At 43.4% G+C, this 27,155-nt stretch overlaps 1 protein-coding gene and 1 long non-coding RNA gene across 2 annotated transcripts in view; one reads left to right on the top strand and one right to left on the bottom strand.

Annotated features, from left to right (window-relative positions):
• Positions 1–21,656, top strand: part of LOC137524525 (uncharacterized) — a 215,744-nt gene extending 194,088 nt beyond the window's left edge. The window contains exon 4 of the long non-coding RNA XR_011022719.1: positions 21,495–21,656. This is a non-coding gene — a long non-coding RNA (uncharacterized lncRNA). The remainder of the gene's footprint in view (positions 1–21,494) is intronic.
• Positions 1–27,155, bottom strand: part of MAD1L1 (mitotic arrest deficient 1 like 1) — a 1,144,984-nt gene that overhangs the window by 20,056 nt on the left and 1,097,773 nt on the right. The window lies entirely within an intron of this gene.

Below are 27,155 nucleotides of genomic sequence, written 5' to 3'. Positions count from 1 at the left end.
TGCTCTACGTCACCAAGAGGACTTTAGATCATCAGGCCTGGGTGTTAGTTTTGGGCACTATTCAGGACACAACCTTCCCCCCGGAAATTGAAAGACCAGACCACTGCACTGCAGCAGCATTAAAGAGCCAGCACAGTCACCAGCTCATTGTTACTGTATTTGCCGCACTCACCAGGTGGGAGGAAGCACCTCATGCTTATCAAGAGAACAGCCAGCCAGGTATCCCTCCAAATATATGTAAAGTGTTTCTGGGCTCAGCGATTTCTAGATCAGTGAGAGGTTAATGTAATAATGTTGATTAGCTTTGCCTTTTTCCTCCAGTTTTAGCAATCTGCTGGTGTAAGGTTCAGGAGCCGTCTCCATGCCAGTATGTAGCTGACCAGAATTAATTGTCCGCTCTATAGACTTCACAGATCTTGCTGACAATCTGCCAACTGCGGAGCATCCAGCGGTGAGTGTAAGGGCTCGTTTCCACTATCGCGAATCTGCATGCATCCAACGCATGCAGATTCGCACATGTAATGCAAGTGGATGGGCCTGTTTCCACTGTAGCATTGTTGAGGTGCGTTTTTTTCAGCGGTGAAAAAACGCACAAAAGAGCCAACGAATTCGCCTGAGAGTGGAACGCATGCGAATCGCCGCTAATGTATTTAATAGGAAATTCGCATGCTGTTTTGGTATGCGAATTTTCATGCGAATTCGCATGAAATCAATGGAAAAGCACACCGGCATTGCCATGGTTAAATTCGCATGCATCATCATCCGTGCGAATTCGCATGCGAATTCGCACGAAAATTCGCATGCACACGCATGCAAAATTCGCATCTGCATGCGAATTTTGCCGCAGCGATTTCGCAACGCAATAGTGGAAACGAGCCCTAAGAGTGCCAACTCCCAAACTTCATAGTAGTTCATAGAGTTCTATGAATCAGAGACATGCAGTTAAATATATTATGACTGCATCTTACTGCAATCTAATGATTATCACCTTGGAGTTTTTCTTTAAAGAGAATCTGTATTGTTAAAAATCGCACAAAAGTAAACATATCAGTGCGTTAGGGGACATCTCCTATTACCCTCTGACACAATTTCGCCGCTCCTCGCCGCATTAAAAGTGGTTAAAAACAGTTTTAAAAAGTTTGCTTATAAACAAACAAAATGGCCACCAAAACAGGAAGTAGGTTGACGTACAGTATGTCCACACATAGAAAATACATCCATACACAAGCAGGCTGTATACAGCCTTCCTTTTGAATCTCAAGAGATCATTTGTGTGTTTCATTCCCCCTGTTCTCACGCACTGAAGTTTCAGGCTGCTCGTTTCTTCCTGCAAACAGCTTTGCCCTTGTCTGTAATTCTTCAGTATGTGAAAGCCCAGCCAGCTCAGAGGACGATTTATCCAGCTTGTAAAAGATAAGAGAGAAGCTGCTCTAATCCTAAATAACACAGGCCGTGTGCATAGAGGGGCCTGGAAGGGGGAGTTCATAGCAGAACCACAACACTGAAGAACTTGGCAGCCTTCCAGACACAGGCCGACAAGTCTGACAGGGGAAAGATACATTGATTTATTACAGAGACTGTGATAGTACAAAGTGCTGCAGTAAGCCAGGACACATTAGAATAGCTTTTTGAACTTGTAGGATGATAAAAAACAGGATGCAATTTTTGTTACGGAGTCTCTTTAAAGCTGATATCCAGGCATAGTTCTACATAAAAAAAATAAATCTGACACCTTGAAAAGCAGTATACCTACAAACTACCCTTTTGCGTAAAAAGAGGCCCCCTTAGCGAAGAATCCTGTTTTTAAAATGTAATCATGTGACCTGCAGGAGTTTGGCTGAAGGAAGACTCTTAACAGAACTGCTGCTGTTTGGTTCAGCATCATCATGCTGTTTAGGGCTAGTGATTTCACTGGCCCTGACTGGCACTTACTATTAATTTAACTGGAACTTGCTAGTGATCTTTCTGTCAAAGTCTGGTGCTTTCTAGTAATCTCACTGGTACTGCATGGTGCTTTCTAGTAATCTCACTGGTGCTGCATGGTGCTTTCTAGTAATCTCACTGGTGCTGCATGGTGCTTTCTAGTAATCTCACTGGTGCTGCATGGTGCTTTCTAGTAATCTCACTGGTGCTGCATGGTGCTTTCTAGTAATCTCACTGGTTCCAGCCTGCATGGGGACAAGGGGTTAAAAAGTTTCAGGAGGGGGGACCCCACATCGTTTAAAAAAAAAAAAAATTCCCACACTCTAAACACACATATATATATATATATATATATATATATATATATATATATATATATATATATGTTTAGAGTGTGGGAATTTTTTTTTTTTTTTTAAACGATGTGGGGTCCCCCCTCCTGAAACTTTTTAACCCCTTGTCCCCATGCAGGCTGGAATAGCCAGAATGTGGAGCTCCGACCGATTGGGGCTTCACACCCTGACTATACCAGCTGCGAAAAAGGTCCCTTAATGCTGATTTTTGTTCCGGGGTATTTGTTGGGGGCCCCCCAGGTTTATTTTGCCCAGGGGCCCCATTGTTGCTAAAACCGGCCCTGCATGCAGCACCAGTGAGATTACTAGAAAGCACCATGCAGCACCAGTGAGATTACTAGAAAGCACCATGCAGCACCAGTGAGATTACTAGAAAGCACCATGCAGCACCAGTGAGATTACAAAAAAAAAAATTCCCACACTCTAAACATATATATATATATATATATATATATATATATATATATATATATATATATATATATATATATATATATATATATATATATATATATATATATATATATATATATATATATATATGTATATATATATATAAATAAAAAAATTGGGAAAATAGGAAAAAATGCCAGGGATCTTCATACAGCCATATTGAGGCTGCATAGCGATCCCTGGCCAAATCGCTGCGGCTGCGGAGGGGTTTCCAGGAGGTCCATACGTACTGCGTATGAACCCCCTGGAAACCCCGTCAGGAAATTCATTGCTCTTTCTTTTGATACATGTAACATTACACTACCGTTAGGTTTGCTACTAAAAGGGACATTTACCGCATTTAAAAAGTATACTTTTTCCTTTGAAACTTTAAAATCGATTTTCTCAAAAAATAGAAGGTCTTTTTGAAAAATGTTTTTTTCCTCTTATTCCCAATGATCTCCTTAACATATCCTGCAAATTTAGGGTTTCTAGCATTTAAGGTGGATTTGCTATTAACCGTCGGCAGGTTTTTAAAACAGCCATCTATTTACATTCTACAGCGCTGCAATCTACAGCAGCGCTGTACTGGGGACAGCCATCACTCGGCTGTCTCCTGGGGAGGCACAGGAGCGATCGGCTCTCATAGGCCGACGACTATGACAGCGATCGTGGCAATTGACTGGCAGGGGAGGGAGGGAAAAAAAGTGAAATTTAATTAAAAAAAAAAACAAAAAACAACAAATAAATATATAAACAAACAAACATGTCAGCAGGGATCAGAGCCCACCAACAGAATGCTCTGTTAGTAGGCAGAAAGGGGGAGAATCACGTGTGTGCTGACTTGCATGGCTCTGCAGCGAGCACTTAAAGCTGCAGAGCCCTAATTGGTAAAAAAGAGCCTGGTAACTAGGGGGGTGTAAGCTTATGGTCCTGAACAGGTTAAATGTCAAATCACTACCTGCAACAGGAGTTTAAAAGAAAAGAAAGCCCTTCAGCAAAAGTTTTAAAGTTTTATAAAAATGGAGTTTAGACTGTCCAAACATTTTGTTGGAAATAATTGAGACCCTACTATAGTGTAGTATGTTAGGTATGAGATAAATTGCATAAAAATATGAGAAACTACTCACAAGAATGGGTTACCGCCAAGGCAACCGCTGTATAGGCAAGTGAGGAATTTATCCAGTCCCCACTCTGGTTAGAGGTTGCTCTCTGTAGATATAAGAAATATTGGCAAAATCCCATCCACCTGGGTGGATAACCGTAATTTGTAGAAACAGAAGCGCCATTATAGTACAAAATATATTAAAAACAGCTTAAAAAAGGAAGGGGGGGGGGGGGGGTAGTGGTGGACTTGCCTCCCCCCAGAAGACTCGACAGATTAGAGTCCATTTTAGGAACAATTGTTTATTTCTAACTGCCCAAAATATAATATATGGTGTCCCACAGCTGCTATATATGATACCTCTATTCATGCATGATGAACTCTTATTACCTTTACCTAGAATACAGTTATGAATATAGGTATTGCTTGTACAATGCCGCGGGGATCTTGTATTTTTTTTTATAATATATGGCGTCTTTTAGCCATTATATAGGATACCTCTATGAATAATACTCAGCACTGTTTTACAAATACATATGTTATGTTTAGGCTTAGTTACCTTTTTAGCATGATTTTTAGCTTGTTATACTTTCTCCTTGTTTTTAGTTGCTCCTTTTGTATTTGCCTGGCGAAGCAGGCGTCTGACACACAAAACGTGTTGCAGCAAGTTTTTTGGGGTAAGACAAGCAATTGTTCCTAAAATTTACTCTAATCTGTAAAGTCTTCTTCGATGAGGTAAGTCCAACATTACCTCCCCCCCCTCCCAAAAAAAATCTCTCTGTTTCTACAAAGCATTTTTGTTAGAGTTGTAAAGCACCACTACAGAGTCCGCCAAAAGCACCAGTCAACACTAACCTTTACAGTGCTGCTAATGTGAATGAGATCCTAATGCCAAAACAGCGTGCAGTATGTGTGTGCTGGACAGAGCTCTCTGAAAATATTGCAGTGTGCAGCTCTGTCTGGGCTACAGGAAACGGCTGTGAAAGAGGATCCTAACCAGGTAGTTGACATCAGCCAATCAGAGCACATACACAATTAGAAACCAACTGCATGCTCGCATAAGGATGCGTAGGCACATCCGATTTTGATTAGCCAGTTGTAACACACTTCCTTATAGGAGGAGCTACAGATTTTGAATACTAGGCACAGACTGTGTAGGTAAGATCTTATATTACATAGGTAATGGTCAAACTAGGGTGTGTACATACAGCAAGAATAGATGTGTGCCAGAAGTTGGGCTGTAGGGCCCTTTCCACAGGTACTTCCGGTTGCCATCCGGACAACTGAATGCAGAGTCATGCGGCTTCCCGTCGGCATCAATGGGGACTCGGATGTGTGCTGCGGAAAACTGCAGCATGCTATCCATAATTACCCCCACGTTGCATCGCGCCGGATCGTGTAGGTAAATTTGCATGAATGGAAACTACTCCACTGATGTGAATTGGATGCAGTTTCCTTGCGTTGCCATGTGTAGCGGTTTACGCATACCAATGCGTCTAGTGGAAATGGGCCCATATTCTGTTTTGGTTGCAATGTGCTAATCTGCTTATGCAGGCGTGTATGTTTTATTGTGAAGTATGATGGAGGTGCTTTGTTATCAGGTGTCTGCATGTTACATTACTAATACCATAGACCCCCGGCACTCTATAATAATATATGAAGAGGAGCAGCTATAGATTACATAATGCAGCACAGATATGAGAACACAAGTCTCCTGTGTCAGCACAAGAAGCAGAATTTATGATGCACAGAGAGCTCCTGTCCACAGTATGGAAGCCTCCACAGATTGGACAGCGGAACGAGATGCAATCAGATATCGGAAAAGCAGTTTTGGTCCGAGTCACCTGCTGAGTGATTTATCCCTTTCCTTTTTTTTCTGACACTGCGATTCATTCGCTTTACTTTTTAGTCTTAATGGGAGAAGATCCCATAAAAGGGGCCAAGTTGTGAATTTACTATGAGGCCAATATGTCAAGCCGTTCATGCTGAATGATCTGTCCCAGAGGAAGCAGCCTGCTCAGCATAACATATCAATCCAGATTTCTGGAGGCCTGTGATCTATGGACGTGTCCCATACAGCCACAGTTCTGACATTGGCTGACATACATGTTGTCAGAATAACTTGCCTTGTCTTACCCGTCACATCTAGTACAATGGGAGAGCTGTGTCACGTGGATTGCGGAACTCAAAGAGTGGGTGTGGGTTGGCCAGAGCATATCCATAGTCACAGTGGTTCATTAAGGCTGCTTACACACCAAGACGTTACAGGCGCACGTTAGTGCGCCTGTAACGCTCCCCCAACGCACAGCAATGTAACACAATGCGTTACATGTAACGCTGCACGTTCTCCGCAAAGTGCAGCATGCTACGGCGTTGCAGCGGCTATAGCCGCGTTAGACTGTTTGTACATGCGCAGTGGGGGGCGGAGAGGAGGCGGGGAGAGCCAGCTACAGTAGCCGCGCACATGGCTACTTAATATTCACTGCACTGGCGGCAGCTGATTGGCCGGCGGGGCCACGTGATGCGGAGTGTCTCGCTCCGCATCACGTGGACCCGCTGGCCAATCAGCGCCACTCTGGGAGACATTATAGGAATCGAGCCGCCTAACGCGGCTCACTCTACCGTCGGCTCTTGCAGCACCATACGTTGTGTTAGGTGCACGTTATGCGACCTTAACGTGCCACCTAATGCAACGTCTTGGTGTGCAAGTAGCCTAAACAAAAGCTCCAGGAAGACCTAAATATAACTAAATACAGTACAGTCTTCACTATCTGGCACCAACGGGTATTGGCTTATGCCGGATAAGTGCGCTTTCTGGTTGCTTGAAACTCGATGCTAAAAATAGGCCTAGCTAATACAGTACTATACCCCACATTTTATACATACCATAAACTTTTTAATATTAAATGTTAAAATATATCAACTGTAAGTTTATTCATTTTGGGGGAACCATGAAACCCAGTCTTTAAAGAGAAACTGTAACCAAGAATTGAACTTCATCCCAATCCCAATTTTCGCAAACAGATCATCAGTGGGCTCTGTATGGCTGATATTGTGGTGAAACCCCTCCCAAGGAACAAGGTCCGGACATCACACTGTAGGAACCTTGTTGCATTGTGGGAAATAACAGTTAAATCATTTATACATAGTTATTGTAAAAATGAAGCACTTTATTATATTATTTTCACTGGAGTTCCTCTTTAAGCACAGCTGAGCTGTGCAGCAAAAAACATGTATTTGATCGTTAAAGTCACAGAAAGTTTTAATTGAACTGCAATAAATGAATTCTGTGTCAGTATCCCTTTCAGTGAAGCTTGGTGTATTTAAGGGCCCATTCACACTAGATCGCTTTTCAGGCGATTTCTGCATCACTGGAAATCGCTAGCGTTTTGAAAAGCGATTGTGCAATGTTAAGTCTATGTGGCTGTTCTCATTTAAAGAGACACTGAAGCGAAAAAAAAAATTATGATATTATGATTTGTATGTGTAGTACAGCTAAGAAATAAAACATTAAGATCAGATACATCAGTCTAATTGTTTCCAGTACAGGAAGAGTTGAGAAACTCCAGTTGTTATCTCTATGCAAACAAGCCATTACGCTCTCGGACTAATTTAGTCCTGGAGAGGGCTGTTATCTGACTTTTATTATCTCAACTGTAAGTGAACGGTTTACTTTTTCTCTGCTAGAGGAGAGGTCATTACTTCACAGACTGCTCTGAAAGAATCATTTTAAATGCTGAGTGTTGTGTAATCTGCACATATTATAGAATAATGCAATGTTAGAAAAAACACTATATACCTGAAAATAAAAGTATGAGAATATTTTCTTTGCTGCTAATCTTCTGGTCTCCAGGTCCAGCATGCTTTACTTCTTCCTCCCCGGCAGGAAGTTTAAACAGTAGAGCGCCCCCTACTGTTTAAACTTCCTGCCGGGCAGGAGGAACTGAAGCATGCCGGAGACCAGCGCGGACACGGAGCAGCGGTGACCGGGGGTAGTCGTACCGGAGGAGCAGGTAATGTATGCGGCTCTATTGCGTCGGTCGTCGGGTACTCGAACGCCGCTAGCGACGCGCTCCCTACCCGCGGGCGATCGACGCTAATTTTCCGCACAGAGCGATCGACGGGATCGGACAAAAAGGATCAAAATTCAGCGTGTAACGCGAACGATTGGCAGCAGATTTGATCCCAGTGATCGAATCTGCTGTCGAAATGGCGGAAAATCGGGCCAGTGTATGGCCAGCTTAAGTTAGTCGTGGAGAGGGCTGTTATCTGACTTTTATTATCTGAACTGTAAGTGAACGGTTTACTTTTTCTCTGCTAGAGGAGAGGTCATTACTTCACAGACTGCTCTGAAAGAATCATTTTGAATGCGGAGTGTTGTGTAATCTGCACATATTATAGAATGATGCAATGTTAGAAAAAACACTATATACCTGAAAATAAAAGTATGAGAATATTTTCTTTGCTGCTAATCTTCTAGTAATTATTCATAGTACACAACCAATTCATTATATCATATTTTTTTTCGCTTCAGTGTCTCTTTAAGCATTTCCTGTTTTTCAGTGATTAGCTGAAACGCAAACTCGTAGCCTGCACCATTTCTGAGCGATTAGCGCTTCAATGTTAAAGATAGGAGGACTTCAAAATCGCCCCAAAAACGCTGGGCTGTTCACAATCCTCAGCATTTTTCCAGCGCTTTTACTCAGTCGATATTGCAGATTACCCATAAAACACCTCTGTTTCCTGTCTAGCGGCCATTTCCTGTATGGGAGAGCTAAACGCAAACTGAAAAACGATATCTCATACAGTGAAAAAACGCTGAAAAACCTATGGAGGAAAACGCCAGAAAAAACTCAGCGTTTTCCTTAGCGTTTAGCGATTTATAGTGTGAATGAGGCCTAAGTGTGCCTCCAACAACAAACTTGACTACACACAATGCAGCTCAGCAAGCAGCCATTTTCCCTGTTGGGAGTGTGTCTGCACTTACAGGGAGGTGGAGATTTTTCGGCAACAACAAAGTGGTAAAAAGTGCAGCAAAGTAGCCACTTATTTTCAAGAAAACCATCCAGCATAGACTGATATCCTGAAAGTACAAGGGTTGGGCAGCAGGAAACTGGTGCAAAGCCATTTGTTCCTGATGACTCAATAACCTTCTGACTGTTTCGGTGATCGGGAAACCCAATTGTTAGGAGGAGACAAAGAGAAGGTTACCATGAGTCCTGTGTTGTGCCAACAGTGAAGCATCTTGAGAGACTCCATCTATGGTTAGGCGCTTTATCTAAGGGAGAGGGCTCGCTCATAGTTCTGCCCAAGAACACTACCATGAAAAAATGGTATCAAAACATCCGCCAACACAAACTTCTCCCAACAATCCAGGAACAGTTTGGTGATGATCTGTGTACTTTCCAGAATGATAGAGCACCATATTAACCACTTCGGGACCGGCCGCCTAATCCCCCTTAAAGATACTCCGTAACAAAAATTGCATCCTGTTTTTTATCATCCTACAAGTTCCAAAAGATATTCTAATGTGCTCTGGCTAACTGCAGCACTTTATACTATCCATATCTCTGTAATAATTCAATGTATCTTTCCCCTGTCAGACTTGTCGGCCTGTGTCTGGAAGGCTGCCAAGTTCTTCAGTGTTGTGGTTCTGCTATGAACTCACCCTTCCAGGCCCCTCTCTGCACAATGCCTGTGTGTTATTTAGATTACAGCAGCTTCTCTCTTCTCTCTTATCTTTTACTAGCTGGATAAATCGTCCTCTGAGCTGGCTGGGCTTTCACATACTGAGGAATTACAAACAAGGGCAAAGCTGTTTGCAGGAAGAAAAGAGCAGCCTGAAACTTCAGTGCATGGGGGAAAGAAACACACAAATGATCTCTTGAGATTCAAAAGGAATGCTGTATACAGCCTGCTTGTGTATGGATGTATTTTCTATGTGTGGACATACTGTACATCAACCTACTTCCTGTTTTGGTGGCCATTTTGTTTGTTTACAAACAAACTTTTTAAAACTGTTTTTAACCACTTAATGCGGCGAGGAGCGGCGAAATTGTGACAGAGGGTAATAGGAGATGTCCCCTAACGCACTGGTATGTTTACTTTTGAGCGATTTTAACAATACAGATTCTCTTTAAGGACCAGGGCATTTTGCGGTGGAGGGGGGTGCGCGCGTTGGGGGGGGGGGGGGGGGGGTCGGGCGGCCGGATCCCGTCTGTGGTGTGCTGGGCTGTGTGTCCCCCATGGAGGCAGGTGTCCCCCCCCCCCCTGTAGCTGGAAGCCATCACTCACCTTCCAGGCTCCAGCGATGAGCCGCAGAAGCCACCTCTTCTCCAGCCGGCATCTCCGCTCCAAATGACGCTCAGGTTGGGTCGCGGCTTGATGACGTCATCAAGCCGGGACCCGGCTCTGACGTCAGACAGAGCAGAGATGCCGGCCAGAGCGGAGGGGGGCGCCGATCGTCGCTGGAACAGCAGGGAGGTGTGTGGATCCTCTTCTTTTCCCCCCTGCAGCCGCCGCTGTCAAAGTGATCACTACGATCCGACGGCGATCGTAGTGATCACGTGATCAGCAGCCATACGCGATGGCTGCTGATCACTGAGGGGAGATGCCAGCTGTCATATGACAGCTTAATCTCCCCTCTCGGGTGCGCACGATCGCGTCGGGAGTGGTTCTTTAGCGCAGACGTTGAATCAACTTCCGGTCAGAGCGGTACCACCACCTGCCGGACGTTGATTCAACCTACGGCGGTCCCCAATAGGTTAAAAGGCAAAAATGATAACAAAATAGCTCAGAGATCATAACATTGAACTTTTGACCCTATGGCCCGGAAACCCAACAGATATTAATCCTAGCAAAGCATGGCTTGATATATTACAGAACTGCAGCAACTTGTAAATAAACCCAGTTTATTCAGCATCAGTGATTACTGAACATAACACTACTGAGAACCAGTTGTCACATCTTGGAAAAAAACGGGGGCAATCAGAAGTCCTCAAATTGTGATCCACTCCAAGCACCAACCACAACAAAGAATCTCCACGAGTCAAGACAGAAAAGCTAACAGAAGCTACAGAAAGCTAACAACAGCATTCCAAAACATACTAAAGAAGTTATAAAGAAGGTTCAAAACTGTGAATATCAAATGCTGAATGGGGAAACATACAGACACCAATCTACATAGTTGTTGGTTTTTATGGGGGGGGGGGGGGGGGGGGGTGGGGTAACCTCATTTTCAGCAATTCGGTATTACTGCACAAAGTCTTAGCCAGGCCTTTCCAATCAGTTTAAAACATATCCGGTATACTCAAACGTTTGTACATTTGAATGCAGAAAAAATACTTATAAAGTACTTTACACACCATCTAAGCCAAAATATAAGACAGAAAAAAATACATAAAACAGACCAAATCTAAAAGTGTAAAAACAATTCAGAGTGTGGGAGTTGAGCAATACTTGAAGAAAGTTTTGTGTTGGATAAGAGCAAAGACTATTCTGTTGAAAGAGCAGCTCCATGTGGGCTGTCTTCACTTGTAAAGATGCCATACACCAGAGCTAAGGAACAACACAATGGAGGAATGTGACTTTCCAGCATAGCTTTTATTATCACCCCCACTCCAGTCATGCCTGACACAAGAACAAGGCGTTTAAAGATCTAAGCCGAGAACTCAGAGCTGCAATGCTGACAACCTTTTTCTAGTGGATTTCAACATTAAAATCTGCAAAGGACTTAATTGGTTTCCTATTGTTACTCTTCATTATTTAGTTCTTGTGCAGAGTTCGGAGCCTTGAACAGAATATGCCAGTGACACCCAGAGTAGTGCAGGCATGACATACACAATAATAGCAGAGCAAAAAGTAGGACAAGGAACCCCATAAACCTCCACACGTGAGCTACTTTCTACCATCACAACTGCCACATAAAATAGTTTCAGAACTGATTAAATGCAGCGACCTTCATGGGAAACTCTACTGTTAGATTTTTCTTCTAGTTATTTTGGCTTTTGTTATGACAAAGGCCATGGCTCCAATTCATTGACATCTGTTCTGTCATTTACCTCATGCAGTAAAAAAATATTTTTTTTTTTAGTAATAGTAATTTAGTAATCGTTTAGTAATTTATAAAAAAAAAAACAACTTCATGACAATTCACAAAGATTTTTACCTAGTGTTATTTCATGTAGTATTTTAAGTAATCACATGGTATTTCATTTGGTATTTGCTGAATTATTGCAGTGCATGGGAAATGGAAGCCAGAGGTGATACAGATAGCATTCTTTATTATACTGACATGTCAAAGATGCTTAAAATCAACATAACATTTTTGTATCCACTCAAAACCACTAGCCATCTTAACAACCATTTTTAAATACTACTGTACACAATAATATTGTGGATTTCTGTTTCACTACACGTGAAATTAGGAAAAAAATTGTTTTATTAACTTTCTTAAAGGGAAGGTCCAAGCAAAATAAAAAAATGAGTTTCACTTACCTGGGGCTTCTACCAGCCCCATGCAGCCATCCTGGGCCCTCCTAGTCACTCACTGCTGCTCCAGTCCCCTGCTGGCAGCATGCAGACCTGGAAGGTTGGCAGGTCGCATTGCGTACATCTTTACGCATATCCGCTAGTGCAGGAACACCATGCGTAAATTTTTACGCATTGAACCACTAACGCGTAAAAATGTATGTGTTAATGTACCTGCACTAGCAGGAATGCGTAAAAATGTACGCAATGCGGCCCGCCGACCTCCGAGGTCGGCAAGCTGCCAGCGGGGGACTGGAGCAGCAGTGGGTGACTACGAGGGCCCAGGATGGCTGCAGGGGGCTGGTAGAAGCCCCAGGTAAGTGAAACTCATTTTTTTATTTTGCTTGGACCTTCCCTTTAATTTCCTGAATAGTTTTATTAACTTTCCTGTTCTCTCTAACCTCCCCCCCCCCCCCCCCCCTTCTCTTTCCTTCACAATACTCTTCTGTGGGTTTGTTATCATACCGACAGCTCCATCATTTGTGGATTGATATTTATGAGATAATTACCTCACAAGTCGGTAATTTACCTCACTTATCGGTAAGTTTAGTTTTGCTTGTGGTAACAGGCGTTGTGATTCAACATTTGTCAAACTGTTTGGTTAAATCAGTTTTCTGCTTTACAGCATGCAGTATTGCTTTGTGAATTAAGGCCATAGTAACTGCCATAAAAGCTGTTGGAAGGCAAATCTGTCCCAAGAATGTGATATGTTTTTCTTTTTTTTTTCCCAATCTCCTACAGAATGGTCGATCTTTATACTGGGTGGGAATACAGGTGAAACTCAAAAAAATAGAATATCATGCAAAAGTCAATTTATTTCAGTAATTCAACTTAAAAGGTGAAACTAATATTTGAAAAAGGAACCTTTGCAGGTGTTTTTGATGAATTAGCTGATTAGAGTCTGACACTTTGAGCCTACAATACTGAACATTTTCACAATATTCTAATGGTCTGAGATTTTGATGTTGGAGCTCTCATAAGCTGTAAGCCATAGTCATCAATATTATAACAAATAAAGGCTCAAAATATCTTGCTTTGCATGTAATGAGTCCATTTCATATATTAGTTACACCTTTTAAGTTGAATTACTGAAATAAATGGACTTTTGCACGATATTCTAATTCTTTGAGTTTCACCTGTATGTATTTGATTTCTGATACCGCTCCTACACCCATCATTATGGAAATGAGAAGAGTTACATAGTTATTTGGGTTTAAAAAAGACATATGTCCATCAAGTTCAACCAGAGAATGATAGGTCACAATAATTAGTTTATACTAGGTTTAGATTTCTTTTCACGTTTTTAGCTTAATAAAACGTTGACTACAAATAAAAATATGGATATATATATATATATATATATACATACTGTGTATATACATGTCTACCTATAATTTCAGGAAAGATTTTATCTTTCCAGGGATGTTCTGTCATCAGCAATCACAGTACATTCCTTGTTCCCCCAGAAACTGTCACAACATCTATTTCTATGTAATCCTCCTGTGCTCTCCCAGCTTACACACATAGTCTGCAGTGAGCTGATATTTGACAGAGAAGACGAGAACAAAAGTTTAGGGATAGAACGTAACAGTTACACAGCCAGAAGCCTATCCTTTTCTACTTTTATTCAGTTTATTCAACTAATAATCCTTTATAGCTCTAAGCCCCTCTGGTGGTGAGACCTCCACATTACAGCTCCTGGCCTGGCACACCTACAGCAGTCCATAAAAGTGAATCCAACTTTGCCTGATGGATATTTACAGAAGCTCTATGACATTTCATTAACACGTGAAGTAAATTAAAACAAAATCAGCTGACGTTTTTATGCTTCCTGAAGTCTGCCTGCAGTCCCCAGCTGTGTAACTTCCTCCAAAGGAAGTGGTCAGATCCCCTCAAATGTTTCACTGACCAATCCTGACACAGTGGATGATCAAGCTGAGCTGAAAGCTTTGAAGCCAGCAGGTGGATGCTGCCTTTGAGAGATAGTTTGTAAGGGCCCTTTCACACTATGTCAGTTGCGCAACAATGAACAATATTGCAATGCAATGTGATGCAATGATATTGCTATGAGGCTTTCACATCACGTGGGGCATGGCGTGTTTCGACACAGTAACACACAGCATGCTGTACGATAGCCAGGTAACGTGTGCATTTACAGTGGCAGTGAAGCATGCTTTCATTGTACTGTATGCTTCACTAAGTAGTCACAGTGCACGTCTAGCGATTGTTTCGGCTTTTCAGTAGCATTGTAATCCGATCACAAGGCAACCTGCACATTTAAAACCTGCACCAGCATGTATGAAATAGGAGCCCAAGGAAAAATGGGTGCCCGTTTTCGTTAATAAAATTATTGTTAATATCTAAAGATATTCTTTGTTTTTAGAGTGTAACTAGTGTAAATTATCATAATAAAATCGGTATTTATTCGAAATATTTTACTACTACTTAACCTAACTCTACTCTCACACAGAACCCTCTCTTCCTGATGCCTAACCCTAAAACCCCCCTTCCTGATGCCTAACCCTATTTGGAAGCCAAAATTTAAGGCAAAGAGCACCCCAAAGGTGGAGGGGGGGGGGGGGTCAATGAAGTAGGACTACCACACAGAGATTGTGCTCACGAAGAGGTAAGAGATGCCAATATGAGATTCACTACTTTGTACAGACATCAGACGGTTGGTGGCCACTCCCCTCCTCCCCTTCTAGAGAGTGAAGAGCTGAGGCTATACTAAACAGTAGTGATGGTCAGGACTAGGAGAACTCATGGGGAAGCGTGTGATCAGTTTGGTCAGAGTTACAGATTGCCCACAAGCTCATGGTGAACCAGAACTCCTAGGAGTGTGTAAGGGGCTACAAAGGACCACAAAAATCATGCTTCTCCATGAGCTCTCCTAGACATGACTATCACTGCTAGATAGTGATCTCATGTATGACCTCCCCACCAGTAGACAGACAATGTAGTCTAGCTCCATTCACCTTCATGTCAGGGAAACATTCTATACTGGCCATTATTTCCATGCAGTAAATGAGCTCCCCCTGTTCCCTGGCTGTCAGGAGTTGGGTTAGTCATATAGTGCGGGAGCCCATAGATGTGCACAGCAGCGTGGGAAGGTGGTGGGTGGACTGCAAGATTCCAAATGAGATTAAAAAAACTGCCTGCAAGGCATATCTCGGGGAGAATGATTGTTACTTTACAAATGTACAGACACCAGCTTGTGATTAATTATAGCTTTCTATTTTATCCTCGCTAAAGTGTGTTTTCCTTCTACTGCATGTTTACAATAAAACAAGGTTTTAATGAATTAAAATGTCAGGAAAGACGTTCTGGGTCAAGACCAGCCGGTATTTGTGTAAAATGGCTTTGCCTCTTATCCTGCTGTCTAATCCCCACAAATCCCATTCATCTCACTTAAAGAGGAACTCTGGGGACATTAAAAAATCGCCATTCAGAGCTTGGAGTGTGTGTATGTATATCAATGGCATAATGTATTTCTTAGCTAAATCAATCACTGAATGAACTGCAGATGCTATTCTGAAAACAATGGAATTGTGCTGAAGTCAGCATATAGGGCGATTACTTTATATAATGTTCACAGTATGAGACTGAGGCACTGAGTGAAACTGCAACGCTTTCCAGCCATGTTGTACAGTGTTCCTTCATTGCATCTCTGGACTGTACAGTCCTGGCCAAAAGTTTTGAGACTGTCAAAAATATTAGTTTTCACAAAGTTTGCTGCTGAACTGCTTTTAGATCTTTGTTTCAATTGTTTATGTGATGTACTGAAATATAATGATAAGCACTTCATACGTTTCAAAGGCTTTCATTGACAAGTACATGAGATTTATGCAAAGAGTCAGTATTTGCAGTGTTGGCCCTTCTTTTTCAGGACCTCTGCAATTCAACTAGGCATGCTCTCAATCAACTTCTGAGCCAAATCCTGACTGATAGCAATCCATTCTTTCATAATCATTTCATTGAGTTTCTCAGAATTAGTTGGTGTTTGTTTGTCCACCCGCCTCTTGAGGAATGACCACATGTTCTCAATGGGATTAAGATCTGGGGAGTTTCCAGGCCATGGACCCAAAATGTCAACGCTTTGGTCCCAGAGCCACTTTGTTATCACTTTTGCCTTATGACACGGTGCTCCATCGTGCTGGAAAATGCATTGTTCTTCACCAAACTGTTGTTGGATTTTTGGGAGAAGTTGCTGTTGGAGGGTGTTTTGAACCATTCTTTATTCATGGCTGTGTTTTTGGCAAAATTGTGAGTAAGCGCACTCCCTTGGATGAGAAGCAACCCCACACATAAATGGTCCCAGGATGCTTTACTGTTGGCATGAGACAGGGCTGATGGCAGCGCTAAACTTTTCTTCTCCTGACAAGCCTTTTTCCAGATGCCCCAAACAATTGGAAAGGGGCTTCATATGAGAATATGACTTTGCTCCAGTCATCAGCAGTCCATTCACCATACTTTCTTCAGAAGATCAATCTGTCCCTGATGTTTTTTTGGGAGAGAAGTGGCTTCTTTGCTGCCCTTCTTGACACCAGGCCATCTTCCAAAAGTCTTCCCCTCACTGTGCGTGCAGATGTGCTCACACCTGCCTGCTGCCATTCCTGAGCAACCTCTGCACTGGTTGCACTCTGATCCCGCAGCTGACTGCTCTCTTTAGGAGACGATCCTGACGCTTGTTGGACTTTCTTGGACGCCCTGAAGCCTTAAGAAGAATTGAACCTCTTTCCTTGAAGTTTTTGATCATCCTATAAATTGTTGATTTAGGTGCAATCTTAGTAGCCACAATATCCTTACCTGTGAAGCCATTTTTATGCAACGCAATGATGGCTGCATGCGTTTCTTTGCTGGCCACCATGGTTAGCAATGGAAGATCAATGATTTTCAAGCATCACTCTCCATTTAACAGGTCAAGTCTGCCATTCTATCCCAATCAGCCTGACAGAATGATCTCCAGCCTTGCGCTCGTCAACATTCTCACCTGAGTTAACAAGACGATTACTGAAATTATCTCACCAGGTCCTTAAAGAGACTCTGAAGCGAGTCCAAATTCACTTTTTTAACTTGTCGCCATGTTAAGCTTTATATGCCCTGCTAAACCGCCGCAATCCCGCGGCAAAACGAGGGGTTTATACCCCCCAAATCTCCTCTCTGTGTCCGGGGAGCGCTTCCTCATAGAGGCAGAGCTTATGGCTGTAGCTCTGCCTCTTGGCGCGTCAATCCCCACTGATCATAAAATAAACCAATAGCCGTGCGCTCCTCACCAACCCTCCTAATAGCCTTCTCCTAAAACAGTCTCTGGGTCGCTAACTGCATATAAGTGTGTGTTAACACTTGAAAGACAATAAATATAATAAACAGAGCGCTCAACAGATCTCATATAGTTCTAAAATACACCTTGAAAAACATACATCTAGTGTGGTCAGCCTGTTGCTGTACCTAAAACATACAAAGAGGTTCAATAGTTCATTTCCTCCATAAGCCTATTATGGTCATCCTCCTACTGCACCCAAAAGCAATCACAAAGTTCAGCAGTTCATTATTTTCCTCTTGTAGCCAGTTTAAACATTTGGTGTCCAGATCTCCTACAGCAGTAAACCTATACGCTCACCAGATTGTTCAGCTAATCCTCTCAGATCAGCAGTCAGCGTTTTTTGGGCTTGCCAGTTCTTCTCTGGAACTTCCACCGAACTCCTCAAGGTTTCATGCATGTATAAATACATTATACAAAACAGCGATAGTGTGATACCGTTTAGGCAAGTAACAGTGTATTGCCACCAGTGCACCCCTCATCCAAAACTGACACCCAGCGTGCCTCCACCACAGATACACAGGGCGCTCACCAGATATCAGGGCCAACCCTCAACAGACCGGCAAGATAGCGTATTGATGTCACTTTAACTCCACTATTCCGTATATGATCTCCTAAGGCTCAAACAAAGGACGACCATAGCATATTTCCATTAATTTAATGATAGTAAAAACAAGTAGTGCACTTACAAAACTCCAGTTAAAATTGCGCATTTAAAATCACAGACAGGATCCTCCAGCGTCTTGTCAGCTCCTCAGGCTCCGCCCCTTTCAATCTTCATTTACAGAGTAGGACGGGGAGAGGCAGAGATCCGCTCGGCGGTTGTTGCGCATGGAGGCAGCGCTGCAGCTGAAAGCTCTGTCTCTATGAGCAGCAAAATCCACGACCAAGAAAGTTGTGGATTTTGCAGGGGGGATTTGGGGGGTGTAAACCCCTCGTTTTGCCGCGAGATAGCGGCGGTTTAGCAGGGCTTATAGTTCTTAACATAACTACAAGTTAAAAAAGTGAATTTAGACTGGCTTCAGAGTCTCTTTAATGACAGCAATGAAATGCAGTGGAAAGGTTTTTTTGGGATTCAGTTAATTTTCATGGCAAAGGAGGACTATGCAAAACTCTTCATATCATTCTGGAGTATTTGCAAATTGCTATTATAAAAACTTAAGCACCAATTTTTCTAATTTCCAATATTTGACAGTCTCAAAACTTTTGGCCAGGACTGTAGTGCGACAGTGGCACCCGCATGGCACAATCACAAGCCCTGCTTCTGCTCACAAGTCTTACATGGCAGCTTGGCAGTGCACCTACATGACAAACAAAAGCCTTGGGCGAGTAGGTCTTACCCCATATATTTGTGTGCCAGCATTTACAGATTACTAACCAATGCCCCAATTTAATTAACTTTTTCTCCTAGGTGATATTTTCACACCTTGGTCGATATGCAATTAAAATTATTTTCTTCTGAGTTTTTTCCTAGGTAATATTTCCACAACTTGTCAATAAAATGCCTTTTAAACCATCAGTAAGCAATACAATACTCAGTATATTTTTGACAGCACCTTTTCACTTACTTTTTGGTACTTATGTAATTGCAGAGTGCTGGAAAGTTATTTTAACCTTCCTGGCGGTAAGCCCGAGCTGAGCTCGGGCTATGCCGCCGGAAGGCACCGCTCAGGCCCCGCTGGGCCGATTTGCATAATTTTTTTTTTGCTGCACGCAGCTAGCACTATGCTAGCTGCGTGCAGTGCCCGATCGCCGCCGCTACCCGCCGATCCGCCGCTATCCGTCGCGCCACAGCCGCCCCCCCCCCCCCCGACCCCGTGCACTGCCTGGCCAATCAGTGCCAGGCAGCTCTATGGGGTGGATCGGAATCCCCTTTGACGTCACGACGTCGACGACGTCATCCCGCCCCGTCGCCATGGCGACGGGGGAAGCCCTCCAGGAGATCCCGTTCTTTGAACGAGATCTCCTGATCGCCGGAGGCGATCGGAGGGGCTGGGGGATGCCGCTGAGCAGCGGCTATCATGTAGCGAGACTTTGTCTCGCTACATGAAAAAAAAAAAAAAAAAAAAAAGATTTGCTGCCCCCTGGCGATTTTTAGCAAACCGCCAGGAGGGTTAAACAGAAGATGAACAAATATCTCCTAGGAAAAAACTTAGGACAAAAAGTGAACGAATAAGGGCCAATGTGGTGCGCACATAATAATATACCGGTAAGTAAATGGGGGCTACACCGTTTTCTGTTTCTAACAGGAAAAGAAAAAAAAAAGTTTTCAGGTGAGCAATGCTTTTTTTTTTTTTTAACCCTGACTGCCAGCTTTTTATTTTTATTTTTTATAAAGGTACAGGCCAGGACTAGCTAGGTTTGTATTTTATGTATTAAATGTCTTGCTTTACTCCCCTGGCGGTAATCCCGTGCTGAGCTTGGGCTGAGATTTACTTACTAAGAGCGGTAAATCCGAGTTCAGCTCGGGCCAGCCCTGAACAGCCATGTGCAGCATTTTTCTGGGTCCCGCACCCAATCGGCACTGCCAGCGGGACCCAATCTCCCCCCCCCCCCCCCCCGGACGCCAGGATCACCTTGTCTCCAATCTTCTTTCAGGGAAAGCCGGCCGTCAATCATGACTCTCACTTCAGGTATCGTTTAAGTTGCCAATACATTTGAGTTCATTGAGAATTCTGATAATTGTGTTTGTGCTAATTATGTTACAGAATTATACTACTGTAATTATTATGAAAAATCTATTGTAAAATGGACTAATCTAAATTTGCAGTAAAAGCATTTCACAGGTCTGTATTCAAGCTGCATTGATTTTCAGTAACATTTCAATATTTCTGCATTAACTTAGGATTTTTTGCATATTTCAAGTAAAGTAGAATGTTGGCACTGAGCCAAAACTGTGTACTAAACACCTTTTGACGTCAGTGGCAAAGGAATATGGCGACCCTAAAATGCCTGCAGGCAGAAGTAGCTTTGTATTAAAAAGCTTTTAGACGTCGGTGGCATATGGATGCGAGAACACAAAACACCTATAGGGTCTAAGGGTTAAAAATGACTATGGGCGTACATGTACGCAGCCATATGCATAGGAACGGGAAGCATGGCTCAATGGCCCAGACTGGATAGATGCAAACATCAAGGTATACGTCAGGATAGCTAATATTTAATCTCAATAGGAGTGGACTGTCTACTCTGTGAAATTACTTTGAAAGCTAAAACTACGCTGCATGTTAAGGAATCATGGGGACACTACAGTATCTGATGTGCAACAAGTACACACTGATAGAGGAGAAAGTCAACAAAGAGGAAGAGAACTTGTTTTTCTTGCACAACTCCTAGCGAAATAGTTTAAGAAAGAGAATGGAACAGTAAATTGTTACCTGTGGCAAATACCACACTGTTCATTTGGACAAAATGTTCTTTCTTCCCCATGCACGGCACTTAATTTCCCAGATTCTGTCTGGAAGCTGAACTGAGATACTCTAGTGCTAGAAGCGGAACTGAAATACTCCAGCCACTTTGCATTTAAAAAACCCCAAACAATTAGTTTGTCCTTGCTGGGCTCATTAAAGATGGTCGTCATTAAGATGTGTCTCGGAGCTTCATTTTACTGTATCTTTGGAGTTAATGGTTTTTCTTTATAAAAATTGTGATGTAAACGCTCCTGGCGACAGTGTGAGGATTGATGTGGTTTGCTTGAAAACACTTAAAAGTTTAGAAACTCACATGAAATAGTGTTATTTGAGGGAACAGAAGCTGTTGCTTTACATCTCCCTCCAGCTCGCAGTAAGCTTCAAGTAAACTGCTCCAACTGTTCCCTTGCTTTGTTTTGCAGGGACCTACGTGCGTTCAGATCTGATGAAAGGCCTTTTAAGCCTGGGACTAAGGCGGCAGGCTGCTTCCTGTTATTACATTCCTCACTTATGTAAACCTGCAACGGTGAACCAATATAAAGAGAATAATCATTATGTGCACTTTAAAAGCGGCCCGGACAGACATGGACTTCTGTACAATGTGTAACTTTGTATATTCTTGTTTATAATTAAAGCATGCAGCACATCTCATAAGTGTGAATGAAGTTGTGTGATTTTCTTTTTCTTCTTACCAACAGCTCACTAGTGCTTGAAGCCAGGCAGTAGAGTCGCTCTACACACATTTTAGCATTTTAATTTGTTCCATGCTAATGTGTAACTATTAATAGTTTTGCTTGTTCAGAAGCTGAGGCCTGGTTGTACAAAAAAGGAGTTTAGCATTAGGTCCGGTCTGAACCGGCCGCCTGGCGTCTCTGTAAAAAAATGTAGGAACCTTTCGCATTGTTCGAAGAGGACGATCTCATGAGGTTGGCGCCTGCAGCGGAGGGGACCAGGATGCAGCGGCTGAGAGCGGAGTTGCGGCGCGGAACATGTTGGCTGCAAGGGGCTGGAGAAAACCCCAGATAAGTAGATTTTTTTTTATTTACTCGGACATTCCGTTTAATGGAAACCTTAACTGAGTAGGCACAATATGTGTACCACGTGTACATATTACACATACTGCACCTGCGCAGTATGGCCATGGTGGCAGGAGCGTGATCAAGTACGTGCGTGGCCACAGCCTCGCAGGCGCACTGGCCAACGACTGGTCAGTTGCTGAAACCAAAACTAGCCACCTGCGGGATACCAGAGATCGGTTTGAGATGGCGTGGGCACAGGATATCTGCAGTGGGCTGGGGAAGCCTTAGGTAAGCACATTTTTTTTTTCTTTATACTCAACTTAAATCCCTTCTTAAAGGGAACCTTAACTAAGACTGAATCTATAGTCCTTATCTCGTTTGTTAACCATGGACTACGTATACGTGAATGCCCCTCCCTGTCACATTCTAAGGCTAGGCAGAAGTTACATGATTTAAAATTTCCTATTGGAAAAGTAGCAGCAATGGGCTGCTACAGAAGCACCGATTTAGTCGCAGTTGATAGAGCTTGCGCCGGCTTATTTTCTGATGTAGAGTTTGCAGTCTCCCCTGGGAGATATATCACACGTATGAACAGGTATGCGCTAGCTGGAACTGTAGGAAGAAGTCTTTGTCTTTTACCACAGCAAAACATCCATGCAGCTTCCTCCTGCATATAATATATTGGTAAGAGCTGAGACACTCAAGAGAAACAAAAAACTGAGAATAAAACAAACAAATTCAGTTTCTTTCAGCAGAGGAGGGGGCACGAGGCATGTTTTTAGGTTACGCTGACTACATGTCAGTCTTTTGACAAGAGTAGAGGAAACGGAGTTCTTTCAGAGCATGTTATTTTGACATCTTTTCTTCCTGTGCGTCGTGTCTCCCAGCTGACTGTCTGCCTTTCTGCTGCTCTGCAGCTTTTGCCTGAGGAACAGCAGCAAGAAAATCTATCCAGACACCAGCTCCACAATTATGGAAACAGAGGCGGATACACCCAGATATACAAATGGATGCATTCCGCCAGTAGGCCCGTATGCTCGGCTGTCATGATACATTCTCACAAACAATTGGTACAATCACACAGATATGCTTCTATCTGCTTTCTTCCTCACCCTGCCAGTCTGTACCTATTCTCGCTTTACAAAGTCTGACCCCGAAGAAACAACGTCCTTGCTGTGACTGCGTAGCTTTGGATAAAAATACAAGTGTATATGACTTTGAGCTGCAGATAGGTAATTAGAAGTGACCTGTGATCTGCCCTGCAGTCTAAACAGGTGTCCCCAGACAGATGATTAAAACATGCCCTTACTGACTGGTCTGTAATCTTTCCTCAGCACAGAAAGGTCAGCTATGTGACAGAGGGTGATTTACAAGTTCAGCCATAAGAATCCACAGGGTGACTTGGGATTTTGTGTCCAACTCAGTGAAGCCGGTAGAAGATGGACAGGTTGGTACGTTGTACAAAACCAGAGCAAACCGCCAGCACATCTGGAAACAGAAATGTTTAGTCCAGCCACTTGTAGGAATAACCCGGCAGACATTGCACAAAAATGGAAAAAGAAATAGCAATACAAGATCAAAAATGACATTAGTAGCGTGTATCTTGTAATAGTCCAGGAATATAGAAGTCCTCATATGGTTTGGCAGATGAAGCACAGAGCTCAGTGTTATCCAAGTGATCATGTAGCCTCTATGACAATATGAACTCAAAAAATCTTTTATTGCAATAAAAACTGGCTTTTTCTAAACACACTTGTTTTACTACATTACAAGCAAAACATATTGCAAACAAGCCTGCTTATATAAAATGCTGATGTCATCTGGTGCCGAGGCCAAAATAATCCATTTTTTTCCTACCACAAAGTAAGACCAGAGATCAAATTGTGATTTTCTTTTGTTTTAAGAAGGCAATTACACCAAGCTTTGATTTTCTTTTGAAATGTACCAACATTTCAGGGTAGAGTATCCTGAGTAATAGTGCCCATCCTTTCATTGTTAAAACCATGACAGAGACATACCAGATGAAACGGAGAGAGGACCTCTGTGAAATGTTGTCTGTGAATAAAGCGATTTACTTTACCTATGATTCTGAGCTGTCCATAGCATATGCTGTATGCTGCCAGCAACCTAGCATCAGTGCAGCATTCTTATTCAGCAGCTATTGCTCCCTGAGGTTTTACAGCTTCCACACTCTGTGTGCTAGTGACCACTGAGTAGAGCATACTGCTCCCCATTGGGGCCTCCTTGCAAGCCTGGAATACATGCTGGGGATACCATCACCGCCGCTACCAGAGGGAAGCACATCCACCTCCACCGCTGCAGCCTGAGAGCCTGGTTCCCGGCTACCAAGTGGGACAAATGCTACTACAGGCTGTTATCCAAGCACAGCCACATCTGAAGGAGGTGAGACCTGTCCTGGATAGGGCCCTACGCCATATTTACACAATAGCTAAGAGCGCTTTTTTCTTTTCTTATCTTTGTTCTACAGTGGATACAGAGCTGCCTAGCTTAATATCAAGCCAGATCGCTGCACCTAGGGAGACTATCCAGCTCCTGCCATACACTAGAGCAGGGCCGAGCCTCAGGGCGCAGCGTAGGAGAGAGTGCACAACTCAATCAGCTATCATTCCCCTATTGTGTTTGAAGCAGGGAGAACTAAGAAAAGGGGATACATGGCAGTGACTGCAAGCCAGATAACTAGAGTTTAAGGTGTAGGGGGACCTGGGGCGAATCTTATTCTAATATCAATAAGTGTGTGACAGCAGTGGTGGGAGGGATAGAAGTGCGCTTTTTGATGTCTCAGCCTTGGGTGCTGGAGCTCCTTGTCCCAACTCTGCACTAGAGACATACCTGGGACAGCATACAGCTAGCAGAGACATACCAACCAGTCTGCATACTCACGATAAATAAGAGTATTCATTATAAAGGGCTAGTGCAGTTGGATGGTTTAACCATACGGGTTTATAGCATGAAACCTAAGGAACATCCAGGTGTTAAGAGTCTACACTCACCTAAAGGATTATTAGGAACACTATACTAATACGGTGTTTGACCCCCTTTCGCCTTCAGAACTGCCTTAATTCTACGTGGCATTGATTCAACAAGGTGCTGAAAGCATTCTTTAGAAATGTTGGCCCATATTGATAGGATAGCATCTTGCAGTTGATGGAGATTTGTGGGATGCACATCCAGGGCACCAAGCTCCCATTCCATCACATCCCAAAGATACTCCATTGGGTTGAGATCTGGTGACTGCAGGGGCCATTTTAGTACAGTGAACTCATTGTCATGTTCAAGAAACCAGTTTGAAATGAGCTTTGTGACATGGTGCATTATTCTGCTAGAAGTAGCCATCAAAGGATGGGTACATGGTGGTCATGAAGAGATGGACATGGTCAGAAATAATGCTCTGGTAGCCCGTGGCATTTAAACAATGCCCAATTAGCACTGAGGGGCCTAAGGTGTGCCAAGAAAACATCCCACACACCATTACACCACCACCAGCCTGCACAGTGGTAACAAGGCATGATGGATCCATGTTCTCATTCTGTTTACGCCAAATTCTGACTATCGAGACTCATCGGACCAAGCAACATTTTTCCAGTCTTCGACTGTTTAATTTTGGTGAGCTCGTGCACATTGTAGCCTCTTTTTTCTATTTGTAGTGGAGATGAGTGGTACCTGGTGGGGTCTTCTGCTGTTGTAGCCCATCTGCCTCAAGGTTGTGCGTGTTGTGGCTTCACAAATGCTTTGCTGCATAACTCGGTTGTAACGTTATTTCAGTCAACGTTGCTCTTCTATCAGCTTGAATCAGTCGGCCCATTCACCTCTGACCTCTAGCATCAACAAGGCATTTTCGCCCACAGGATTGCCACACACTGGATGTTTTTCCCTTTTCACACCATTCTTTGTAAACCCTAGAAATGGTTGTGTGTGAAAATTCCAGTAACTGAGCAGATTGTGAGATACTCAGACCGGCCCATCTGGCACCAACAACCATGTCACGCTCAAGATTGCTTAAAGAGACTCTGAAGCGAGAATAAATCTCGCTTCAGAGCTCATAGTTAGCAGGGGCATGTGTGCCCCTGCTAAACCGCCGCTATTGCGCCGCTAAACGGGGGTCCCTTAACCCCCAAACCCACCCCCGCAAGACTTGGTCGTTCGTGGAGGCAGGGCTAACGGCTGCAGCCCTGCCTCCAGTCGCGTCTATCAGCGGCGCGTCGCCGCCTCTCCCCCGCCCCTTTCAGTGAAGGAAGACTTAGAGGGGCGGGGGGAGGCGGAGATACGCGCTGACAGACGCGCGTGGGGCAGGGCTGCGGCGGTTAGCCCTGCCCCAACCAGGAAGCGCTCCCCCGCTGCACCGAGGGGATTTGGGGTGAAGGGACCCCCGTTTAGCGGCGCGATAGCGGCGGTTTAGCAGGGGCACACATGCCCCTGCTAACTATGAGGTCTGAAGTGAGATTTATTCTCGCTTCAGACTCTCTTTAAATCCCCTTTCTTTCCCATTCTGACATTCAGTTTGGAGCTCAGGAGATTGTCTTGACCAGGACCACACCCCTAAATGCATTGAAGCAACTGCCATGTGATTGGTTGATTAGATAACTGCATTATTGAGAAATTGAACAGGTGTTCCTATTAATCCTTTAGGTGAGTGTAGTTGTCACTCAGTGGCAGAAAACTGCACAGTTAAAAAATGACTCATGCAACACATGGGGATGGTGCCCCTGCTAAGCCCACACAACAATTTGCACACTTGTTGCATATCATAAATGGCACATCCAGGTGCCACTCGCTATGTTACCTTACCGCGCCTGAACCCACTGGCTAAAAAAAACATTGTGCAAGGAGAGGAGAAGCCTTCTGCATACATCCAGGCAGAGATGCAGCAGGTCAGAGTTTTGACTGTGGAGGGTGCATTAAAATAGTTAAAGTAATGAAGCGGCCATTTTTTTTTTACCTACAAATTAAAGTGCAATTAGATTTTGCATTGTTCTCAGCTACAGCTAAGCCACAAAGAGGTCATTTGGCTACAGGCAGGATTTAGTGACCCACTTGGCTAAAGAA

The sequence above is a fragment of the Hyperolius riggenbachi genome, chromosome 7 (genome assembly GCF_040937935.1).
Source record: "Hyperolius riggenbachi isolate aHypRig1 chromosome 7, aHypRig1.pri, whole genome shotgun sequence".
Classification (NCBI taxonomy): domain Eukaryota; kingdom Metazoa; phylum Chordata; class Amphibia; order Anura; family Hyperoliidae; genus Hyperolius; species Hyperolius riggenbachi.
The sequence above is the reverse complement of the archived record's forward strand: the minus strand, read 5'-3'. Positions and strand labels throughout refer to the sequence as shown.